Source organism: Ictidomys tridecemlineatus, chromosome 10, assembly GCF_052094955.1.
Source record: "Ictidomys tridecemlineatus isolate mIctTri1 chromosome 10, mIctTri1.hap1, whole genome shotgun sequence".
NCBI lineage: Eukaryota > Metazoa > Chordata > Mammalia > Rodentia > Sciuridae > Ictidomys > Ictidomys tridecemlineatus.
This window is the reverse complement of record NC_135486.1, coordinates 24,153,285-24,164,709: the sequence shown is the minus strand read 5'-3', so window position 1 is coordinate 24,164,709 and position 11,425 is coordinate 24,153,285. Positions and strand designations below refer to the sequence as shown.

General features: G+C 33.7%; 1 pseudogene; it reads right to left on the bottom strand.

Moving 5' to 3' along the window:
• Positions 1-7,078: 7,078 nt before the first annotated feature.
• LOC144367238 (large ribosomal subunit protein mL48 pseudogene) lies at positions 7,079-7,663 on the bottom strand (annotated as a pseudogene).
• Positions 7,664-11,425: the final 3,762 nt, after the last annotated feature.

The following is an 11,425-nucleotide window of genomic DNA, read 5'->3' as shown; positions in this document are numbered from 1 at the left end:
AACACACTTCTCAAAATTATCTGTCCTGAACAGCCAGTGAACTGGAGTTAAGATCAACTCCTATGAGCTATTAAGTGAAGGGGATTAATAGAGTAGAATTAGTATGTGTGTGTGTGGTGGGGCAGTTAATAATACCTTTCTAACTCCTAACTAACAACCTCTGTCCACGTTTATAAAGGCTTCAGGCACAGAAAGGCAGATATAGCGATTTGAAGTTTGCAAGAGCATGCTGAAATGTCAGTGAAGTACTGACAGCATCTGCAGGGTGTTTATAAGACAGGAGTGTGCTGGGAGCATAGATTGATACAGTGCTTTGGAAAATTGTCAGATTCAAAGCTGAATATATGTGAACTTAATGACCCATCAATTCTAACCCTCGTTACAGGGACAAAGAAATGCATATGTATGTGAGCAAAAATGCAAGAATGTGCTTAATAGCATAATTTTCAACAGCAAAAGTTTGAAACAACAATAAAATTAATTTTTAAAATATCATGGAATAGTCACACATCAGCACATTTCATTGCAATGCAGATAAAGGTCTGTTACGCCCCACGATGTGTGAATCTTACAAAGAAAACACTGAGTGAAAATAGAAAGATAGAAAATTCATACTGAATTATTCCATTTATAAAATAGTTAAAAGCAAGCAAAAATTATCAACAGGAACAGAAGTCAGGATGGGAGGGGGACGTAGTAACCAGGAAAGGCATGAGGTGGGGGAACTTATGGGCTGAGTTTAACTTCTATTTCCAGAACCGATTGTGCCTACTTTATTATAATTCATCATGTTTTACACTTTTACTTTATGCATTTTTTTCTGTATGAGTGTTATACTAGATAGTTTTGCCAATATATACATTATAAAGATTTGCCTTCTTTCTTTATTTGGATGGATCTTGTGAATTATACACATAAAAAGCATTTAGTGCATTTTCCATCTCCAACTTTTCTACTAATAGGTGACAATCAAGGGAACCTGTATCTTCCCTGTGAAATGAACTTTCTCAGAAAAACTATACCAAGGTATCAAGCTGCAAGAGAAGCGGGAGACAATTTTACAAATTAACTCCTCTCTATCTTTCAATAGTATTTTGGTTCCTTTTTAATTCTGTCTCTTTAGCTCCTCTCACTAAATTTTCATTGTCTGAGCTTGAGTGAAGAGAATTTTTTTCTTAGACCTTTTTAAACCTCAGTGTTGCAAACTAGTGATTTCAGCCTACTGTGGGGCCTTGGGGTTTCTGTCAACTCCTTCCTTTAGTATCTGCTTACCGTATGCAGAAATGGCTAGGTGTTTTCCTGTAGTCACTATTCCAACCTTCATTCATGTAAGAACTCTGATACTCCACTATGCACATTGCTGCTTCAAAGGAAAATATGCCTCATTGCCCAGAGTTAAATGTTGTGTGATGAGCATAGGCATGAGGTCAAATCCAAAGCAATATTTTATGCTGGGTTTATGGGGTTCTCAGGAATAAACTTTTTAAAAGGGTAGGTTCAAACCTCCCTCTCCTATTCCTCCTTCCTTTTGCCTGCAGTATGTACTAAAGAGTGGCCACAGCACTAGCTGTGGTTAAAGAAGCTACATACAGCTGGGGCAGGAGCTGGGTTCTCTGCTGATTGCAGTGCCCTGTGCCAGACACGGACTATATTTTCTTTCACAAAAGAGTACATCATGTCAGATTTAAAATTTTAGTTTAAATCTTACCAGTAACAGTATATTTCTTAATTTAAATACTAGTGAATGACTTATGACACCTTCCTTATTTCTAGTAATTAACTCAATGGAATGCACATAATAAAATGCAAATAATTTTGGTACAAACAAAGCTTTAATAGGAAATACACTTTGTGAAAGACAAGGTAAATTATTTAATATAATATCTAACAAGTTTTTCTTCTTACACAATGTTAGTTTAATTCTTGCAATTCGTTTTAGGTTTCATCAAATATTACCTGAGTTATCATCTTTTTTTTTTCTACATGGAAGATGCCTAGTTTCTGTATTTTTGTGGGACTACCTGGAACAATTTTTATACACTGCGATTACATGATAAATATGTACTTCTTATATTCTCAATTAAATTTTAAGCTACTTAAAAATGAATATCTCTATAGTCCTACTGATAAAGTGCCCCTTAAAAATGATAAAAATACGGCATATTTATTTAAATGTTATTGCTTAGAAATGATAAATCTTATTTTATATAACTACAAAGAAATCTGTACTGTCAGGCTATTTCTATGGTAAAATGCTCTTACAGGAAATTTTAAAGTTGAGACTTAGGGGAAGATGCATTCTCACACATAAGAACTTAAGAACAGGGGCTGGGGCTGGGGCTCAGCAATAGTGCACTTACTTGGCATGTGTGAGGCACTGCGTTTGATTCTTAGCACCACATATAAATAAATAAAATACAGGTCTATCAACAACTAGAAAAAAAATCTTTAAAACGAATTTAAGAATAACTGAGCCTCTCTAATAATTATATAGTGTTTTGTCAAGTGTACTTCTGTACAGCAGTGTATAAAATCTTCAATGGGTGGGGCATGGGACTCCAGTTCCTCAATAGGAATCCCGTGGAAGATGTTTAACCAGTGCAATAATAACAGAGCACTGAATCAACTTCTGCCCTGTACAGTGTCCACCCACTTTCCAGTTCTGAGACCCTTCGTTGTAAACTTTGACCCTGTGCTTTTCGATTTCTACAAAATAGAGTTTTAGGAATGTGTCTTTATCTGTTGTTTTATTCAGAAGCTCAGCTTTCAAAGTATAATGCCCAAAAGAGTCCATGGCTAGGGAGCGCCACTGTTCTCAATCTTACTAAACTGAATCCCACAAATTCTCTTTGATCCTTAAATAAGGTAACTTATTTTCTATGAGATAACTTCCTTCTTTATGACTGCTTGTAGTATGAAGTTTTAAAACCTTTCTAGAATGAAAAACGAACAACAACAACGAAAAGACAAAAAAAAAATCTCATTCTAAAGACTTCCTGAGACACGGCATTACAGGACTCTTTAGAAACAGCAATACAGAAATAATTCAGAGCCTGGTTTTTAAATACTACATTCTTAAAAATGCAAATATTTTGTTTCATGCATTATTTCAATTAAAGTGTACTGATTCTGATGCAGATGGTAAGGATGATAAAGACAATTAAGATGATTTCTAAAATTATACCAGACATTTCATGTGGTATAAAAAATGAGTCCAGTTAGCTCATTGGTGTCCATGTTTAACAACAAATCTAACATACGTCTGATTTACTTTCTACAATTTTGACTTACTCAATTTTAATGGAATTAATAGATGTGGAAAATTTCCAATACTGTTAAAAGCTGACAAAACCTCCTCATTATAATAAAACTCATTAGTAGCACATAATAAAGACCCCATAATTCTACTGCTAAATGTTATACTAAATAATTTTTGACTAGGATAAAAATAGAATTATTATATTTTATGCCTTGGATTATATTTTGATATTGATTTGCAAAACCAAAAACATTAAGCAGCATTCTGCATAGCTGTATAAATGTAAAAATGATAGTCTTGAAAGAAACATTATAATTTAGGCACATAACTCATATGTTGTGAAACATTCTCACATAAGGTTCTAGGTATTGGAAATGCAGTTAGCTTCAATCAACAAACAATATGTGGAATGTAATTTAACTTTTTCAACAAAACATTCAAGTAAAGACAGATATCATTTGCTTAAATAAAACCTATTCATAGGCCCAGTGAGGCACACGCCTGTAATCCCAGTGGCTCAGGAAGAAGATGCAGGAGTATCTTGATTTCAAAGCCAGCCTCGGCAATTTAGTGAAGCACTAAGCAACTAGTGAGACCCTGTCTCTAGTAAAATACAAAATAGGGATACGGAGGTGGCTCAGTAGTCAAGTGCCCCTGAGTTCTTCAAACCCTGGTACCCCCCCCCCCACCAAAAAACCTATTAATTTTTAAAGAAAAATATCAGTGATCATAAAACAAGTGAAAAAAAGAGGAATGATACGTAGGTTTCAATTTATGAATGCCAATATCCTCACAACAGTACAGTTTTAACCAGCATCAGTATCAATAAAGAAAGTTGCTGTCCTTACATTACATAATTGAAATCAATCCTCACTTTCTACAATTTTGACTGGAGTAATGAAAGGACTTCCATTAGAAGCTCTCTTGAGAATTTACACATTTCTACAGCTTTAAGAAGCTGTGAGCCAACTTTTTCCAGTGTTGCCACTTCTCCATGATTTCAAGGATTTGTCAAAATACTCAAGTGTGTAGAAATCTCTAAAAAAGGGATTAGTGGTTTCCAGCACATTAGGATAATCACTGTATTGTCTTCTTTGTCCTATCCACAAACCACACCTAGACATTGTGCCTTAAGTGGACAATTTTATTTCTCTTATGTAGCCAATCAGTGTGGATAGACAGTTTCTATTACATAGGACCAGGGACCTGAGCTATCCCAGCAGCTCAGAGTTACTGAACTCACTTCCATTCATGTCTACAAAGTAATAAAATAGCCACAGGGCCAGACCTGAGTGGAATGGTAGCTGGGTAATGTAGTCTTTAGCCCGATAGTTTTGTGGCAAGGTGGAGGAAAATGATCTAAAATAGAGAGTTGAGGAGACAGCTATCAAGTGTGCCATAGAAAGCAAACATTCTTTCTCCAAATTAATGAAAAACTAAGGGCATAGGAACATGTCTCTTCTCATGTAATCTGTTGTATTTAGTTGAACAGGAATAACCAAAAACGGATGCTAGTGATAATGAAGACTTAATGCCAAATTATGTTTGATAAAAATAGTTCTTCAGATGTTACTCCATAAATAATAATCAGCCTGGTGAGCAACATCACATAGTAAGTAGAAGTATGAACCTGAGAGCCAGACTGTTTGGGACCAAAACTATCCAATAACTAGCAAGATGACACTGGTATAAATGTTTTACTTTCTCTGTGTTAGTTGGCTTTCTGTCACTTTAATTACGGCCTGAGATAATGAAATCAGTAAGAGAAAGGGTTATTTTGACTCACCCTGTGGAGATGCACTCCATGATCAGGTGAACCAATACCTTTAGAGTTCTGATGATAGTGCCAGATGGCAATAGCAGGGAGCACAATGTGAACCAAAGCCATTAACTTCAGGAAGTGAAATAGAGAAAGAGACCCGAATCCTACAATCCCCTTTGAGAACACACTCACAATGACCTCCTGGTAAGCCTATCTCTTAATATTCCTATTACCTCCCACTGTTCCAAGCTGGAACAAAACCCTTTAACACATGGACACTTGAACGACACTGAAGGTCCAAACTGTAGCGGTGCCTCAGTGTCTTCACCTGTAAAAGAGTGATAGTATGGTATATACCTAATAACATTATATGATTGGATGATACATGCCACTGGATGATAATTGACACATAAAAGGCACTGAATGAGTTTTAGTTACCATACTTATCTTTCTTATTATTCTGTTTTTATTTTACTTATTTATTCTAATTTGTTATATATGACAGCAGGATGCATTCCAATTCATATTACACATATAGAGCAACTTTTTTGTCTATGGTTATACACAAAGTAGAGTCACACCATTCGTGTCTGCTTATATGTACTTAGGGTAATGATATCCTTCTTATTCCATTGTTTTTCCTACCCCCCCATCCCCTCTTCATTCCCCTCCCTCCCCTCTGCCTTATCTAAAGTTCCTCCATTCCTCCTATGTTTCCCCCATCCCCATTATGGATCAGTATCCTCATATCAGAGAAGACATTCAACATTTGTTTTTTTGGGATTGGCTTACTTAGCATAACATTCTCCACCTCCATCCATTTACATGTGAATGCAATGATTTTAGTCTTTAATGCTGAGTAATATTCCATTGTGTATGTATACCACATTTTCTTTATCCATTCATCTACTGAAGGGCATCTAGGTTGGATCCACAATTTAGCTATTATGAGTTGAGCTGCTATAAACATTGATGTGGTTGTTTTTAAGTCTTTTGGATATAAACTGAGGAGTGGGATAGCTGGGTCAAATGGTGGTTCCATTCCAATTTTTCCAAGGAATCTCCAAACTGCTTTCCAGATTGGTTGCATTCATTTGCAGTCTCTCCGGCAATGTATAACTGTGCCTTTTCCCCCCACATCTTCACCAACACTTATTGTTGTTTGTATTCTTAATAGTAGCCATTCTGACTAGAGTGAGATGAAATCAAAGGCATTTCTGTACGTCAGTAACAAATCCTTTGAAAGAGAAACTAGGAAAACTACCTAGTTTCATTTATAATAGCCTCAAAAAAAAAAAAGAAATACTTGAGAATTAACAAAAGAGATGAAAGACCTCTACCATAAAAACTGCAGAACACTAAAGAAAAAACTTAAAGAAGACCTTAAAAGATGGAAAGATCTCCCTTGTTCTTGGATAGAATTGATATTGTCAAAATGACCACACAACTGTTGTCTACCTGTAGCCACTAATTTATTTGTCTATTTATGCTGTGAATTTTGTATTGTTGGTGATTCTATCATCAGGTAAATACATATTTCATTGCATCTATATATTCCTGGTAATTGATGTTCCTTGGTTTGTAATATTATTTTTATCCCTAGTAATGGCTTTTCTTTTGATGCCTGATATTAATAGAGCAATTACATATTTCTTTTGTTTTCCTTTACATCATAATCTTTTCCATTCCTATCCTACCACCATGTCTTTTCTTATTTATAATAAATCTATTCTATAAATACTATAAGGCAGATTTTTTTTTTTTTTGCAGTGGATGATTTTTGTTGGATGGAGGATACCCCATATTATCTCAAAGATAATGATAAAAAGTGGCAGGCACAGTCATGCCACAGAGGGGAGAAAGCTTTTTTGGCTGTCGAAATTTCATATCTAAGGGTCCATGTCTCCTGTTTAACTCTGACCGCCTGGAAGGCTTCTCCTTGGCACTCACTATCACCAGTGTGGGCATCAGAAAGGTACCACCATAACCTTAAATGTCCTCTTGAAAGTTAAGTTTCCCCTATTCCTTCAAAACCCCCATGTATTATGTTTCCCTGACTACTTATTCAACTTGGCCGACAGTTTTTCCAGAAGTGGTTGGGATCTGAAGTTTTGTTTGAATTCTTCTTCAGTGTGCTCGCTTGCTGATAATCTTACTCCATCACAAGGGTTGCTTTGGAAGATTTCCAAGAAAATCTCTGCAAATGTTGGTGCCCCATTGACTGATATGCACTCCTCACTTAGGGATGGTAAGACTGAGTCTGGGATATGTTGTTGCCTTGGTCCTAAAGCTGTTCTATCTCTGTGGTTTTGGTGGGCATTGCACAACTTGCCTGGACTTTGATGAAGAGTGGCAGGAATTAGACTGGGCCTAACTCTCTGTTAGGGTCATGTCATATGCAGTCAGGAGAATGTTTTGGTTTCCACTTTCCCCCTCTTTTTGAGCTCTCCTGCTTTAATTAGATACTTGTATCACCCAAAGCCAGAAGTGGGCTTACTTCTGTAGTGCCCACTGGTATTCAGTAGAACACAACCTGCAGAATAAATGGGATTCTCTTTCAAATCTCTGAATTTTAAGAGGAAAAGGATTTCTTTGAAAAGTATTATTCTGCGGGTACAGTATCTTTCCTGGGATTCATTCATCTTTTGCTACTGTGGCCTCTAAATGTGCAACCAAAGATTCAACCCATCAAATGTGATCCCTTTGCCATCAAGCAAAATAAATAAATAAATAAATGATTCTAACAAGAGCTTCCTTTAATTGACATATTTTCTCTATATTTCTGATGTATTTGAATTTAACATACCATCTTACCATTTTATATTCCTTTATGTGTACAATATGTTACAATTTTTTTTCTATGTAGGACTTTTTAATTGTTTACATAATAATTTACTTCCTCCTTAATAGGATAATATTATACATTAATTTAACTAGTTTTTGGTGTTTCACTTAAAAATAATAATAAGCATCCTTTACATATCAAGGTCTCACAGTAAATTTTACCTTTTAAAGAGGGCACATATTTATAATTTGCTTTTATTTTCTTTCTTCCTGTATTCATGTTATTATTGTTACATATTTTAAGTCTACTGACATTTTAAAATTGAGTTTTCTGATTGGATTAAGGTGATCTGATAACATGTATGTATATGAGATAAGGCAAAAGTCTAAAAAAATTGGGGTCACAAATATTCCAAAAATTCTAAGAAAAATAATTTTATACATAAACTCAGTTTATCATTGAAAGCATTTGATTTCAATGGAAAAATACTAAGGAGTCCCAGAAACATGATCAAGAGTCAAAACAGACAATAGAAAGAAATCCACAGATTACCCATCTACTGGTGTTATAAAAAATTGGATCAAATTGTGATTAATATATTTTAAAAATAAAGAAAAACATAGAGGTATTTAGCATAAAAATTAAACACCTTAAAAAAATGAATGCATGAAAATTCTACCACTGACAAGTGAAATCTCTGAAATAAAGAACTTAATAGATGGCTTTAACAGAAGATTTGTCATGGCAAAAAAGATAACTGGTAACAAGAATAAAATAGCAATTCTGCAATACCCAGGCAAAAATGACAGAATATTTTAGTTTAAAAAATCCAAAAGTCATTGGATAAATAGTGTAAGTCTCTAGAATTAATATATGTTGCCACATGATAGACAAAGAAGAATCTTATATCTATATATTTTAAAAATTTCTGAAATAGTATCAGGCATTAAAATAAAAAGCAAGCTATAGATTCATGAAATCCTATGAAGTCAGGACAGGCAAGATTCAAGCACACAAACATGCACATTCACACTGTTAGTATGTTTTTGTACAATTTCTTAAACAAAGATTATAACTAAGAAAACATAATTATTCCACTTGTAAAAAGCTTTACATTTTTCCTTTTATGGCACTGGAATATTTGTGACCCAGTTTTTTTCAAAACAATTTCCTGTGAAAACTATGGACTTTTTTCTTCACCCACTATTTTATATTTTATAATATCAATAAATTAATATTATAGTAATTATTATTCAAAATTATTTAGAATTAAAATGAGTCATTCTTTCAGAAACATGTTCCATTGTTAAAAGCATGTATTTCTATGAAATAGAATATAAGTTATAGTGCTTTTTTTTACAATCTTATGAATGTTTTTATCTATAATTTAAATATATTCATGCATTTTGCTTAATGATGAATTTATACTCCAAGAAATATGTTGCTAATCATAGGAGCTTACAAAAACCTAGATGGTATAAACCAATCACACTTGATGTTGTCTCCTCATGCATAGAGGCCACATTTAGTAAAAACGTAGAGCAGAAGCTTAGTTATTTGTTATCATTTCCATATATTATATAATATATGTAGTTATAAGTGTGATATCTTTATATGACTAGCAGCCCAGCAGCTTTGTTTACATAATGAACCCACAAGTAATGTATTATTCTACAACAGCTATAGCATCACTAGGCAATAGGGCTTTTTTAGCTCTATTATAATCTTGTGGGAGCAGCACCCTCTATGTGGTCTGTTGCTGACTAAAATGTCATTATGGTATAGTTATACCTAGATTATTGTCTACTGGGAAGTGAGAAAATAAAACCTCAAACACCCTTCCCACTGACTTTCAGCAGCAGCAATTTGTTTTGTTTTATCTTCCCTGAGAGTGAAATGAAAACTTTGTAAAAAATAAATGTCAGTGATGGATAATATTTTAATTTGCAGTTTGGGGTAAACATCAATTGTTTATAAAGAAGAAAGTCTAGGGAGGAAGCTATGAATTATGTAAAATGCAAAATTCAAATAATGCTTATTTGTATGATATAGCTTGTTTTTGATACTTTAGAGTGCATGTAACATAAAGATGAACATTTAAACGTGTATCTCAACTGTATTTTTTATATATGTATGTCAGTTTAAATTTAGCACATTTTCCTTAGATTTAAAGATGATATTGTGTTAACCTCTGTTAATACAATGGAAAATTGGTTCAAATTTGTGCACCTGTAGGTTAGGAAATATTATCTAACAGTTAAAAATGTCTTGTAGAACTTTCAGTTATTCTTATGAATGGTAAAATGAGAGTCAAAAATACTGTTTCAATCATTCTGCATATTTCTCATTTTCTAAAATAGTCTACCATCAAAGATGCAGTGCTTCAAAATAAGCTATCTAAAACACTCTAGATTGATCCTTCAGGCAATGTTCATCATGTGGATTTTAATATTTTTTAAATAACTGATTAAATGAACATGTATTTACCTTTACTTTCCATCATATAATTGAGAAACTAAATATCATCTTTCATAGAAATATTGTTAAATGCCATACATATTCTGAAAACGTTTGAATTTTGCATTCAAAAGTAATTTTAAATATCTATAAAAAGAGACTTTGCAAACTGGCAAAGAGTAATGAAAAAAAGAGCTTGCAGAATGGCATTTTCTAACTGCCATTGTGTGTGAAAGAGTTTGTATGCTTTCCAAAATTTGTGTGAGCTGCCAGGCCTGTCAGACATATTTGTTGAAGTTTGGAAAAGAAACCCTGCCATATTCTCCACTCTTGGCATGAGCAAGAAGAAAGTTTTAAAGAATATACTTTTGACCTATAGATATATATTTCAAGTTTCAGCAAAATAATATAAAAGAAAAACTGAATTTCGGTTAATGACTAAAATATTATATTTTAATTTCAGTATAATTTCCTAAGTCATTCTTCGAAGTCATTGTTTTTCAAAGACATATTTGAAAGTTACTACTATTTATTAATTTGGTTTTCTTATCCTGGATATTAGTCCATTTTCTGTTGCTGTAACAAAATATTTGAGTACTTTATGGAGAAATAAGGTTTATGTGACTCAGTTCTGAAACTCCAAGAGTATGGCATCAGCATCTTCTTGGCTTTTGGTGAAGGCCTCATGATGCAGCATGTCCAGAAGCCAAGGAGATGATAATGCATGGGGAAGGAGCATATATACCAGACAGAAAGCACTTTATATTAGCCCACTTTTAATAATTAATACTGTGCCCCCAAAGAACAAGAATTCACTTCAATGAGAAAACTAATGATCTCTCTTAAAGAGCTAATCAACTCTTAAAGTTTCCTTAGTCTTTCAGCCCCAGCCCTTTCAGGAATGAAACCTCAACACCAGTTTTGGTAGCAATGACCATACCCAAATCAAAGCATTTTCCAATCATATATGTAAAGCCATTTGTTTAAACTTTACACTTTTCAAATGCAGGCTGCATCATAGAAATGGAATATAGAGAAACACTCATGCTGAAATGACTAATGGATTATAATGATCAAAATGCATATTATTTTCATTTTAATAATAACATTGCCTTTTAATTATCAGTATATCCAGTTGATTCTGAATAAACTCAGAAAATTA